Raw genomic sequence first — 10,582 nt, 5'->3', positions numbered from 1 at the left:
ACAAGCAAAGGACCTTGTTAAGATGCTGGAGGAAACAGGTACAAAGTATCTATATCCACAGCAAAACGAGTCCTATATCGACATAATCCGCTCAACAGGAAGAAAGCCACTGCTCCAAACCGCCATAAAAACCAGACACCGGTTTGCAACTGCACATGGGGACAATATCATACTTTTTGGAGAAATGTCCTCTGGTCTGATGAAACAAAAATAGAACTGTTTGGCCATAATGACCATCATTATGTTTGGGGAAACTGGGCAGGCTTGCAAGCCGAAGAACACCATCCCAACCGGGAAGCACGGGGGTGGCAGCATCATGTTGTGGGGGTGCTTTGCTGCAGGAGGGACTGGTGCACTTCACAAAATAGATGGCATCATGAGACGGAAAATATGTGGATATTTGAAGCAACATCTCAAGACATCAGTCAGGAATTAAAGCTTGGTCGCAAATGGATCTTCCAAGTGGACAATGACCTCAAGCATTCTCCAAAGTTGTGGCAAAATGGCTTAAGGACACAAAGTCAAGGTATTGGAGTGGCCATCACAAAGCCCTGACTCAAGCCTATAGAAGATGTGTGGGCCGAACTGAAAAAGCGGGTGTGAGCAAGGGGCTACAACTGACACAGTTGCACAAGCCTGTCAGGATGAATGGGCCACAATTCACCAACTTATTGTGGGAAGCTTGTGGAAGGCTACATGAAACGTTTGACCCAAGATGAACAATTTGAAGGCAATGCTACCAATATTAATTGAGTGTATGTAAACTTCTGACCCACTGGGAATGTGATGAAAGAAATAAGCTGAAATAAATCATTCCTCTCTACTATTATTCTGACATTTCACATTCTTAAAATAAGTGGTGATCTACTGACCTAAGAGGGAATTTGTACTCGGATTAATGTCAGGAATTGTGAAAAACTGAGTTTAAATGTATATGGCTAAGGTGTATGTAAACTTCGACTTCAACTGTGTAAACAAAAGTTTATGTACTCATATTTGTGAGATGTAATTATTGTAAAAAGAAAAAAGAAGGCATCACTCATTTACAGCCCCAGCACATTTTGATGATTAGATTGAATGCATGGCTGCAACACTATCATGTCTGATGTCATCATGCAAATGTCAATGTGCTCAGATGCATTGGCTTGCTACAACAAGAATTTACCCTGACCTGTGAACTGATTTTCCCCTTCTGCTTCACCATGTGTAGTGAATGTCTTTAACAATCATGCACATGTAATCTGCTCATGTTTGTCATGTAAATTGTGCATGTTTTTCATCATAGACTTCTCAGTCCAAGGCAGAGGGACAAACACACTGGACAGATCATCTCTGCTTTGAGATAACTTATGAAACGTGGAACAATATTAGCAATAATACATTTGAGTGTGACTGACTAGCTAATTGTGTTTGTTTTGTTCTAACTCATATTGCTATCATCAATGTCATCTTGTGGATACAGGTGAAGCAAATCCCGAAAAACAGTTGCAGATTCGGTATTCAAGCTTAAGCTCAGAGGAATATGAACCGGTCAGTTGTCAGAATACAGCTGAAGTTCTGTGCTTTTTTTTAGGAAAAAGCAGAACCATGCCCACAGATATTGCCTCAATTTGTCAAGTGGCATTCAAATGCAAGGCTATGGCCAAATAAAAGAAAACGGAGGAAATATTTTTGCCTGTTTTGACATGACGTTTTTTGAAAGTTCAAGCAGAAACCAATTATAATGAGCAGTGCAAGCCGAAGCCTATCGATGCACTCATAGATATAAAACAAGAGAAAATGGAAAATAAGACTTGCAGTAAGCCAGTGCTTATAGCTGGTGGAGCTATCCACCCAACATGGATATCATATTAATAGTGTCTGTTTGCTGTTGAGTTTCCAAGCAGCTGCATTCTAGGTACAGATCAAATCAAGTCAGGATTAGAAAGTAAAAGAGCATGGTTAAGGTAACTCTCTCCACAGGAGCCTGGTCCATTCATCAAACAAAGCTTACAACTCACCCCCAATAGGTTTTTTCCGCCATGCATGGCTAGAGGCAACATGCTTGAAATTATTTATAAAATACATCCATAGATTTTGCATGAGTGGAGGGTTCTCCCCTCCCACTAGTATGATTGTTTTGCCTATGTGTATTGCGGTGCTGACTGTGTTGCGCGCACTTGAGTGTGGGCATGAAGAGAACATTTGTTATGCAAACACAAGTGTATTATATGATGCATGCTGTGTTGGACACAGGCTTCCACATGGTATAATATAGCTATGTTCATGTCTCAGCTAAGATGATACTATGAGAGTTCAGATTCTGTTGTGGTGCTCTTCTGCCTGATCCTTTGTGGAGGCCCCATTGAGCTCTCTCAGGGTTGGGGTCGAGGGGGGCAGGGGAGCGTGTGTTCACGGCAGACAGGGGAGATCCAGCGCAGGCTTTACCAGAGCTTTGTCATATCACTAGGAGATTAAGGACAGACACAGTCAAACCTGCAGAGCCTGCTGCAATAAACCCCTGCCAACGGCCAACTTCTGGATCCGCTCACCCAGCCCAGAACACACGCGGTTCCTAAACCACAAGGCCTAACACTCAGCTTTACAATGGTTGTTCTGATATAGATAAGGTAAACGGACACCACTGAGACTAGAGTCATCTTCAGTAGGGTCGCTCGGGGAAAAGAGTATGTGTCAATATGCTAAGATGTCATTTATCTTGTGAATTATGGTTAAAATGATCCAAGAGAAAACAAGATCACTTCAAATACTTTGTGAGGTTGAACGTATCGACTTACATATTCATTTAACTTAAAAATCCCTCACAGGAATATTAAACATATGGAAAAGGAAAGTGAGGTTTGAGGAACAACTGGATATTTTACATGAAATCCGGTGAAGAGGGCTGACAAAAATGGTCAGCCTATGAACATACGTTCCAAGCTTTGTTCTTCTTGAGTGAGTTCCTTTTAAGTAAGAGGAGAACGAGAAGGAGGAGGTCTCCAAGAGTACCAACTACGAGCAGGATCAAGCTCATGAGCTAGCTAATCTAGAAGGTTTCAGAAATATGGACTGGAGGCTGGAGATATATTTTCCAACAAGAAGCAAAAGAAGTGCGCAGAGAGAACACTAGAATCACTGACCTTCAAACAAGCTCTCCTCCATATAGAGTAGGGAGAATGCACAATCCTCAAAATGCACATGAACTTTACTCTTCAATACTTCCTGTTGAATAACAGTCAGTGGCTCAGCTGTGATATTGCATAGACTCATATTGTATTCCACAGAAGGTTGAATGGCAACTGAATAATGTGCAAATGTATTTAAAAAAAAAAAAAAAATATCTTAAAAAATATGGCCTGTGGTTAGGGCTCTGTAGATAATATCTTCTTTAAAAAAAAAAACTTCATATTGTTCCTTGGGAGAATGATTTATACATTATTTATCTATCATTGTATTTTTTTATTATCTGTTTCATACGCTGTGCGAGTTACAAACTTGAGCGCTTCTCATTGTTTTTGGATTGTTTTGAAGGGGAACCTTGCTCCTTAGCCCCTAGAGTCAATGTCGTGACCCACGGAAGTCTAATTAGCATAAGAAAAAATCCCGTAAATGGCTCAGTTTAAGCTATTACTATTTTTCTGAAGTTAAATGTGTTGATATGATCACTTTTGAATACTCATGGTTAAAAAATGTATTTTTTGTGAAACCAACAAAGGCAAAAAATGGAACAGAATCAATCAAATATATAATGCATCTGCGTCAGTATAGTAAGCCATGAAATTTGCCTTCCAATGTCCCTTCAGGAATGAAGAGATCGTGTTAATTTCCAGGCCTCTTTGATTGGGTGAACCTGGCTCGTCTCGCGTGGCATGGCTACCACAGGTCAGTGGCTGGTGCAGTTACCATGAAACAAACAAATAGAAAAGGCACTTGTGGCATCTACTTTCCCAGCGACTGCAAGCCTGCAGGTCCTGTGACGAAAACCTGTGCCTCAGAACAACCGAGAGAGAGGGAGAGAGAGAGTGGGAGAAGGAGGGGTAAGACAGAGATGGGGGCGCAGAGGGAAAGAGAGGGAGGTCGGAGCAGGGGGAAGGAAAGGGGGGACCAACGAGAGAGGGATCGGAGAATAGGAGAGACAGGCCGATCATCCAGTGTGATAAGATGTGTAAAATAAGTCTGATTATACAGAAGACTGGAAGCAACAGACAGACAGTTGGGAGTCATCTCAAAACTCAGGAGGGAAGACAGAAGACAAGAGGTCCAATTATAATCCGCCGGCTCCTCTTCCCCTCCGTCTCATGAAGTGAGGTAATATATTCGGTTAGTTCCTGTATGGCGCTGAGGGGAAATTCTAATTAGGGTGGAGGGATTTTGACACTGAAGCAGAGATCAATATTTAGCATCGTAATCAGCAAATCCTGATGGTTGACAGTGTCACACTGTGGTGCTCTGGAACTCTCCATTACTCACTGGGAGAGTGGAGCAGGCCTCGGCTAACCGACCGGCAGACTCCTCTCCCAGCCATCATGATCACGGAAGTGATGCTCATTTTGTCTTGTTTTTTATCTTCAGTCATCTTTTAAAAGAGAGCTGATACAATAGGAGCCAAAAGAACACAACTAACACATTGAAAATGCCTGGGCTAGGGTAGGTTATACAGCGACATCATCACGTTTACACCTCTAAACAGTTTTCTTTCTCAGCACGTCACCGTGATACAAGTCAGTATTCAAACGTCCATCCATGTCTGAGGACGTTGGGGAGATGACGTGGAAAATGTCCTTAGGGCAACAGTGGCGTGTTACCTTCAAGTAGGTTTCGGTTTTGCTAGGGCATTGTGGAGGGGATGGTGTGTGGGCGTAAGCATCTTCCTCTGATTCGAAGGTTGGAAGTTTGAATCGAGTGATACAACAACATTTTTTGATTTTGTATTAAGCCTATCCCAGACCTTACCTTTCTTAACATTTTGATGTAATGCCTAACCTTAAGATGTCGGAGTTTATGCTAAACTTAACTAAACCTTCTAATTTTTACGTTTGAGAAACAATGGATAAACGTCTAATTCTGATGTGAGACTGTGAGAGCTAGTTGGTCATTTTATTTAAGTTTTAGGAAACCCAATTGGGTTCATCTGAAGAGGGAGACCAATTCATGACTACAAGGTTTCTGTAAATAAATAATAATAGAAAATGTTTTTCCTTCTTGATAATGTTTTTTGATAGTATCATTTCCAATGGCATGCAGAATCGCTCGCCTCGCTCGCTCACTACACACACACACACCACCCCACCCACACACCACACACACACCACACACACACACACACACACACACAGCACACACACACACACACACACACCACACACACAACAACACACAAACCACACACACACCACACCACACAACCTAAACCAACCCTAAGTTTAAATAGCCCTTTGTCCTCATGGAGACACGTGGAATTGGAGACACGGGACTTTTTGGAAGTTTTTGAACACAAGGGTAAGAAGCCAATCCAAAGACACATATATTCACACACATGAAGTAAGTGCAACATTTCCAACATGTGAACAGCACTCCAGATTCTGACACACCACTGAACACACATGCAGAGCGTGTACATGAACATGGTGTTGTTCGCGAGGGAAGGGCGCGAGGAGATGGGTGAGGGGGCGACCAGGGTGTCCTGTCACCTCGTGTCAGCCATCTCCTTGTTCCTGCATGTGCTGTTACAATGGCATTCGTGGGTACTTACCACCGCAAGTTGCTCCAATTAAGGGCGTCCACTGTGCTGTCCATTGCTTAGAGGTGCTTGGGCGGGTGATCAAGAATGGTTCCTGGATCCTGGTCCTCTCCGGTGACATAACGACGGAATTTTAAGGGGGAGAGTGAGGCAACACACAGCGCGCATGCTGGGCCCAGATAGGTAGATAACAAAGAGTCCACTGTCAATGAGTGGCAGGGAAAGGCATTGAGGATTCTCTAATTACTAGCCGCATCTATCTAAGTCAGTGGGCTTCTAATTTGATTTCTCAGACGAATGCATGAACCCTTGGAAATAATGCCTTATTAGAAGGAAGAATTGAAGGGGGGACAAGAGGTCCACGGAGGGGGATGGGAATTGGAATTTAAAGCATCAAATTACAGTCAAAGGAGATTAATAGTTGTTGATGTCCACACCAACCTGCCTGTCTTTCCACCACTGTTTCCCATTGATAACCACACCACCACAACAACACACACACACCTACACAACACACACACACCACCATCACACAACACACACAACACACACGCACTACAGACACAGCATGACACACACACACCACACACACACAACACACATTCACAACAACACACACATCACCACACACACAACAACACACACACACACACACACACACACACACAACACACACACACACACCGTGCATGCGCACACACACACGGGCCCGAAACAACTCGTACAAAAACACGTGCACATGCGCACGCACTGCAACACATTCACACACACACAGTTACACACCACACACAACAAGCACACACACACACACACACACACACACACACACACACACGACACACACACACCCACACACACACACACACAAACACATCACACAAACACACTAACACACACCATACCAGGTAAAATTAATAAAATGTACTTGAAAAGAGGATGCAGCAAAAACCAAAGCAAAGAAGCAGAGAGGTTTAAAAGTACATATAATTATCTTTTCTCTAGATCGTCCTATATTTTTTAGCTGAACCGCAGCTCAAAGGTCTTTAACTTTCAACTGAATTCCCTTGTTGGGCTTCAAAATTCCATTGGCTTGTCAAGTTCTCCTACGGAACGCACCCACACGTAATCATTGCATTTGATTAGAACTTTGGTGTCACCAAATACATTTATATCCATTACGACGCTTTTGATTTGTTATGAAGAAAAAATCTAATACTATACTCTGTACCTTGTCATTTTCTAAGAATGCGATCATGAAAGCTAGCAAGGAAATATTCCCTCTAATTTCCATTTGACCCAAAGATTACATAGGTTGGTTTCATTTTCTGTCACTATTTAAAAAGGATTTTTAACATTTACAGCAATGTTCGTCTTATAATTGGCCCATTGGTTGAATGTTGTTTGTCTTCCCATGTAGAGGAAAAATTCAACATTGTTATACCATCTAGAGAAATTGAATACAAGGTCAAACTCTTTTTAAACAAATTACGATAATCAAAGCTGCATATCTTGCTTTGCATCGATGCTTTATGAGAAGACAAATGTCAAAAGTAGGTAATGTAGCGTTAAGCATTTTCATAGAACTAATTTAGAATGCAGTTGGAACAGCATAAAAGAAGAAATTGTATGCTATATAAATCCTATTATGATTAGGTCACCGCTTGTGGAACCTACGTCACTACAGAAAGTTCATAATTGTGATTAACTGCATAGCTTTCCATATTGGTTCATGAAAGGAGGGTTTCAGGCGAATCATTCTGCTTCTCCGATGATAACATATTAATGTGAGCTGCTCAGTGCCCGTCAAGTGGGATTCAAGATAGTCTCTGGTCGTGTTAAACAGATGTTGTGTGGTTTCAAAGGATAGTGCATTCAGCTGTGCCACATACTGTCAGTCACCACAGAAGCAGATTTGGACAGGCCAAGTATGAGAGGATCGCACTTGCTGCCTCCAAACTCCTGCTTTATAAACATCCCTTTCTCAGCGAACAGCCTATGTTGTTCTAGGTGCCATGTCAAGTTTGATCGTTGCGTCTCTCTCACACTTCGCATCTCTCCCTCCTCCCTCCTACAACTCCTTTCTCTCAAAGTGTCTGCAAAAGGTATGTAAATGATTCTGCAGAAACATCGTGAGACCAATAAGGCTCTGGAGCCTTGATGAATGGGTCTATAACCTTTTCGATAAAGGAGGAAGCCGAAGTACAGTGAACAAGAGCATTTCTGCGACAGCACACATCTCTACAGTATTCACTTGAATGGAGGAACAATTTGGGGAATGGATAGACTCGATTGTGGAGTTTTCCTCTAACCTGCAGAGCATGAACATCGACATATCAGCATTCTCCTGCATCGCCGCTCTTGCCATGGTAACAGGTGCGCAAATAGGATATACTTCAATTGAATCACTCTTCCAAATGTTACACTGTTTAAATGCATTTCTTATATTCACGTTTTGGTAATTATGTTTTATTATTTTCACATTACAGAGAGGCATGGGCTTAAGGAACCCAAGAGGGTTGAAGAACTTCAAAACAAGATAGTGAACTGCCTTAAAGACCAAGTGACATTCAATGGCGGAGGTTTGAATCGTCCGAACTACTTGTCAAAACTTTTGGGAAAGCTCCCTGAACTTCGCACCCTATGTACACAAGGTCTGCAACGTATCTTCTACTTAAAACTCGAAGACTTGGTTCCTCCGCCAGCAATAATTGACAAACTTTTCCTCGACACTCTACCTTTTTAAATTGACTTTAAAACGGACTTTTGACGAGACCTCAAAGAACTTCCACAGACTCTGTTTGAGTCAGCCTAACAGATTTGAAAGATTTTATTTCTGATTATTTGCAAGCTCCATAGTACAATCAAGGATCCACGAAATTGATATAAAGAAGAGTGAGAAAATTGGGTTCAGACAACCAACTGATCTTCGATTTTTTTTAAATGTAATTGCCAGAAATGTTGTGAGTAGCCAATGATCGACCCCACACCGGGGAAAGTCTCCAAGGCTTCTCTTGACTTAATGTGGATAATTCTCGACCAAGTGAAACCCTTTCTTGCAATTCTTATTCCTTATTGTTGACTAACCATCTGTTCCATTGATAACGCATACTGAGATGTAATATATTCCATTTATATATACACATATATGATAGATTATGTGATGCGTCCAAAGCGTCAATTTATAACACTTGTAAAAAGTTTGTTAATGACAAAATTTCATTTGACTTTTATGACTTGTGCCTATATGTGTTTCTGTCAGGATCCCAGAGGTGCGAAAGTATTTCGAAAAGACAACGCATGTTGTAGGTTTTTATAGGCACTGGCTGTCGAGGAGACATGTCTATATTATACATTATATACTGGACACTATGTAGTCTGCTAGATTTGATAAAGATTCGTAGTACTGGCACACCTTTTATGTATGACGCATATGTGAAAAAGTATCTCCATCTGTATAGATAAAGAGGGATCCATGGTGTTTGTAAAACTGTCAGACATTCCTTGTTTGTATGTGTTGTAAGTATTGTTGCTGTTGAATATAAACGTTTATATATTTATTATTTTATTGCCAAAAGCTACGTTAAGCATGGAGCATTTTTTAAAATTATTTCAAACCTTTCATAATTCATGCTGAGCACGTTGTCTATGTTTTATGTCTTATAGACGTTTAGATTGTTATAATTTTACACATTTGAAAATGAAAAATTCGTCCTATATAAAATATAATTAAGTGTGCGGTACATCCTTTGCCTTCATGGTGTATTTGAGTAGGCTATTGCAATGCATTCGGTGCCGAATTCCAAACGTTTAGAGAGAAAGAGATATTTAATGTTTACAAATAAAACTTTTAAATCATTTCTCTTCCGAAACAATTTCTCTTAACTGATTTTCTTTACAAATACAGGTGCATCTAAATGAAATGATTTAATTCAAAATTAATTGAGTGAAATATTGCTGGCTTTCCTGTAGGCATAAATATAGATTTTCCGTTTTGATTAAATTCTTTCTCGGTAGCCCTATGCTGTATGGAATATTTTCAGTTTGTTCAAGCTCAGTAGAAATGAGGTGTTACTAATTAGGCTGTGATTCCAGTGAATGTTTAATTACAGTGAAATAACTTACAATTTACATGAATGCAAAAACAAAAATCGTTGATCCAAAATAGATAACCCTCAGAAATGGGCATGCTTTCTTGAAAGGTAGGCTATATGGTTTACACTCTTAGAAAAAAAGGTTCTGGATAGAACCAAAAAGGTTTCTATGCTTGCTTCATATATGGCACCCCTTAATGTTATATAAATAACCGAATTGGTTTCCTAAAGAACCCAATATGGAACCCAAGGAGTATATATGGTACCGATTTTGGTTCAGTGTAGAATAACCCCCGGGGTTCTGATCAAATAACCCTACAAAAGGGTTTATATAGAACCTTTAGGGGTGCCATATATGAAGCAAAGGGTTGTACCCTTTTTGGTTCTATACTGAACCTTTTTTTCGAAGAGGGTTTCATTGAGGTAGGAGACTTTCTTTGGATTTGTTTTGCAAGAAAATTGGGAACTCACACTAGCAGTTTCCTAAAAGAAGGCTGGACAGTCTTGGACTCAAAATAATTGGAACAAAACGTTTACATTGTTTATTAATTTCTCATATGGCGACTGGCCTGCTATTCCAAAAGACCAACAAGTGGGGACATTGAAATGTCAAGAGAAGTAAAAGTGGCATGCTGATATAGCGTCCATATAGGGTCATCATACTTTCAAATATGAAATGAATAGAATAAGTGACAGCCGAGAACATAATACGAGATTTCCCAGTCTTTATTTATGCAATCACTTCTTACAATTTGGAACTCGGAAAATA

The 10,582-nt window shown here is 40.6% G+C and overlaps 1 pseudogene; it reads left to right on the top strand.

Moving 5' to 3' along the window:
- LOC111974483 (nuclear receptor subfamily 4 group A member 2-like) overlaps nucleotides 1-9,579 on the top strand; it is a 12,561-nt pseudogene extending 2,982 nt beyond the window's left edge.
- The last annotated feature ends 1,003 nt before the right edge of the window (nucleotides 9,580-10,582 follow it).

This window comes from Salvelinus sp. IW2-2015, linkage group LG2 (assembly GCF_002910315.2).
Source record: "Salvelinus sp. IW2-2015 linkage group LG2, ASM291031v2, whole genome shotgun sequence".
Classification (NCBI taxonomy): Eukaryota; Metazoa; Chordata; class Actinopteri; order Salmoniformes; family Salmonidae; genus Salvelinus; species Salvelinus sp. IW2-2015.
This window is presented reverse-complemented; position numbering and strand designations above follow the sequence as displayed.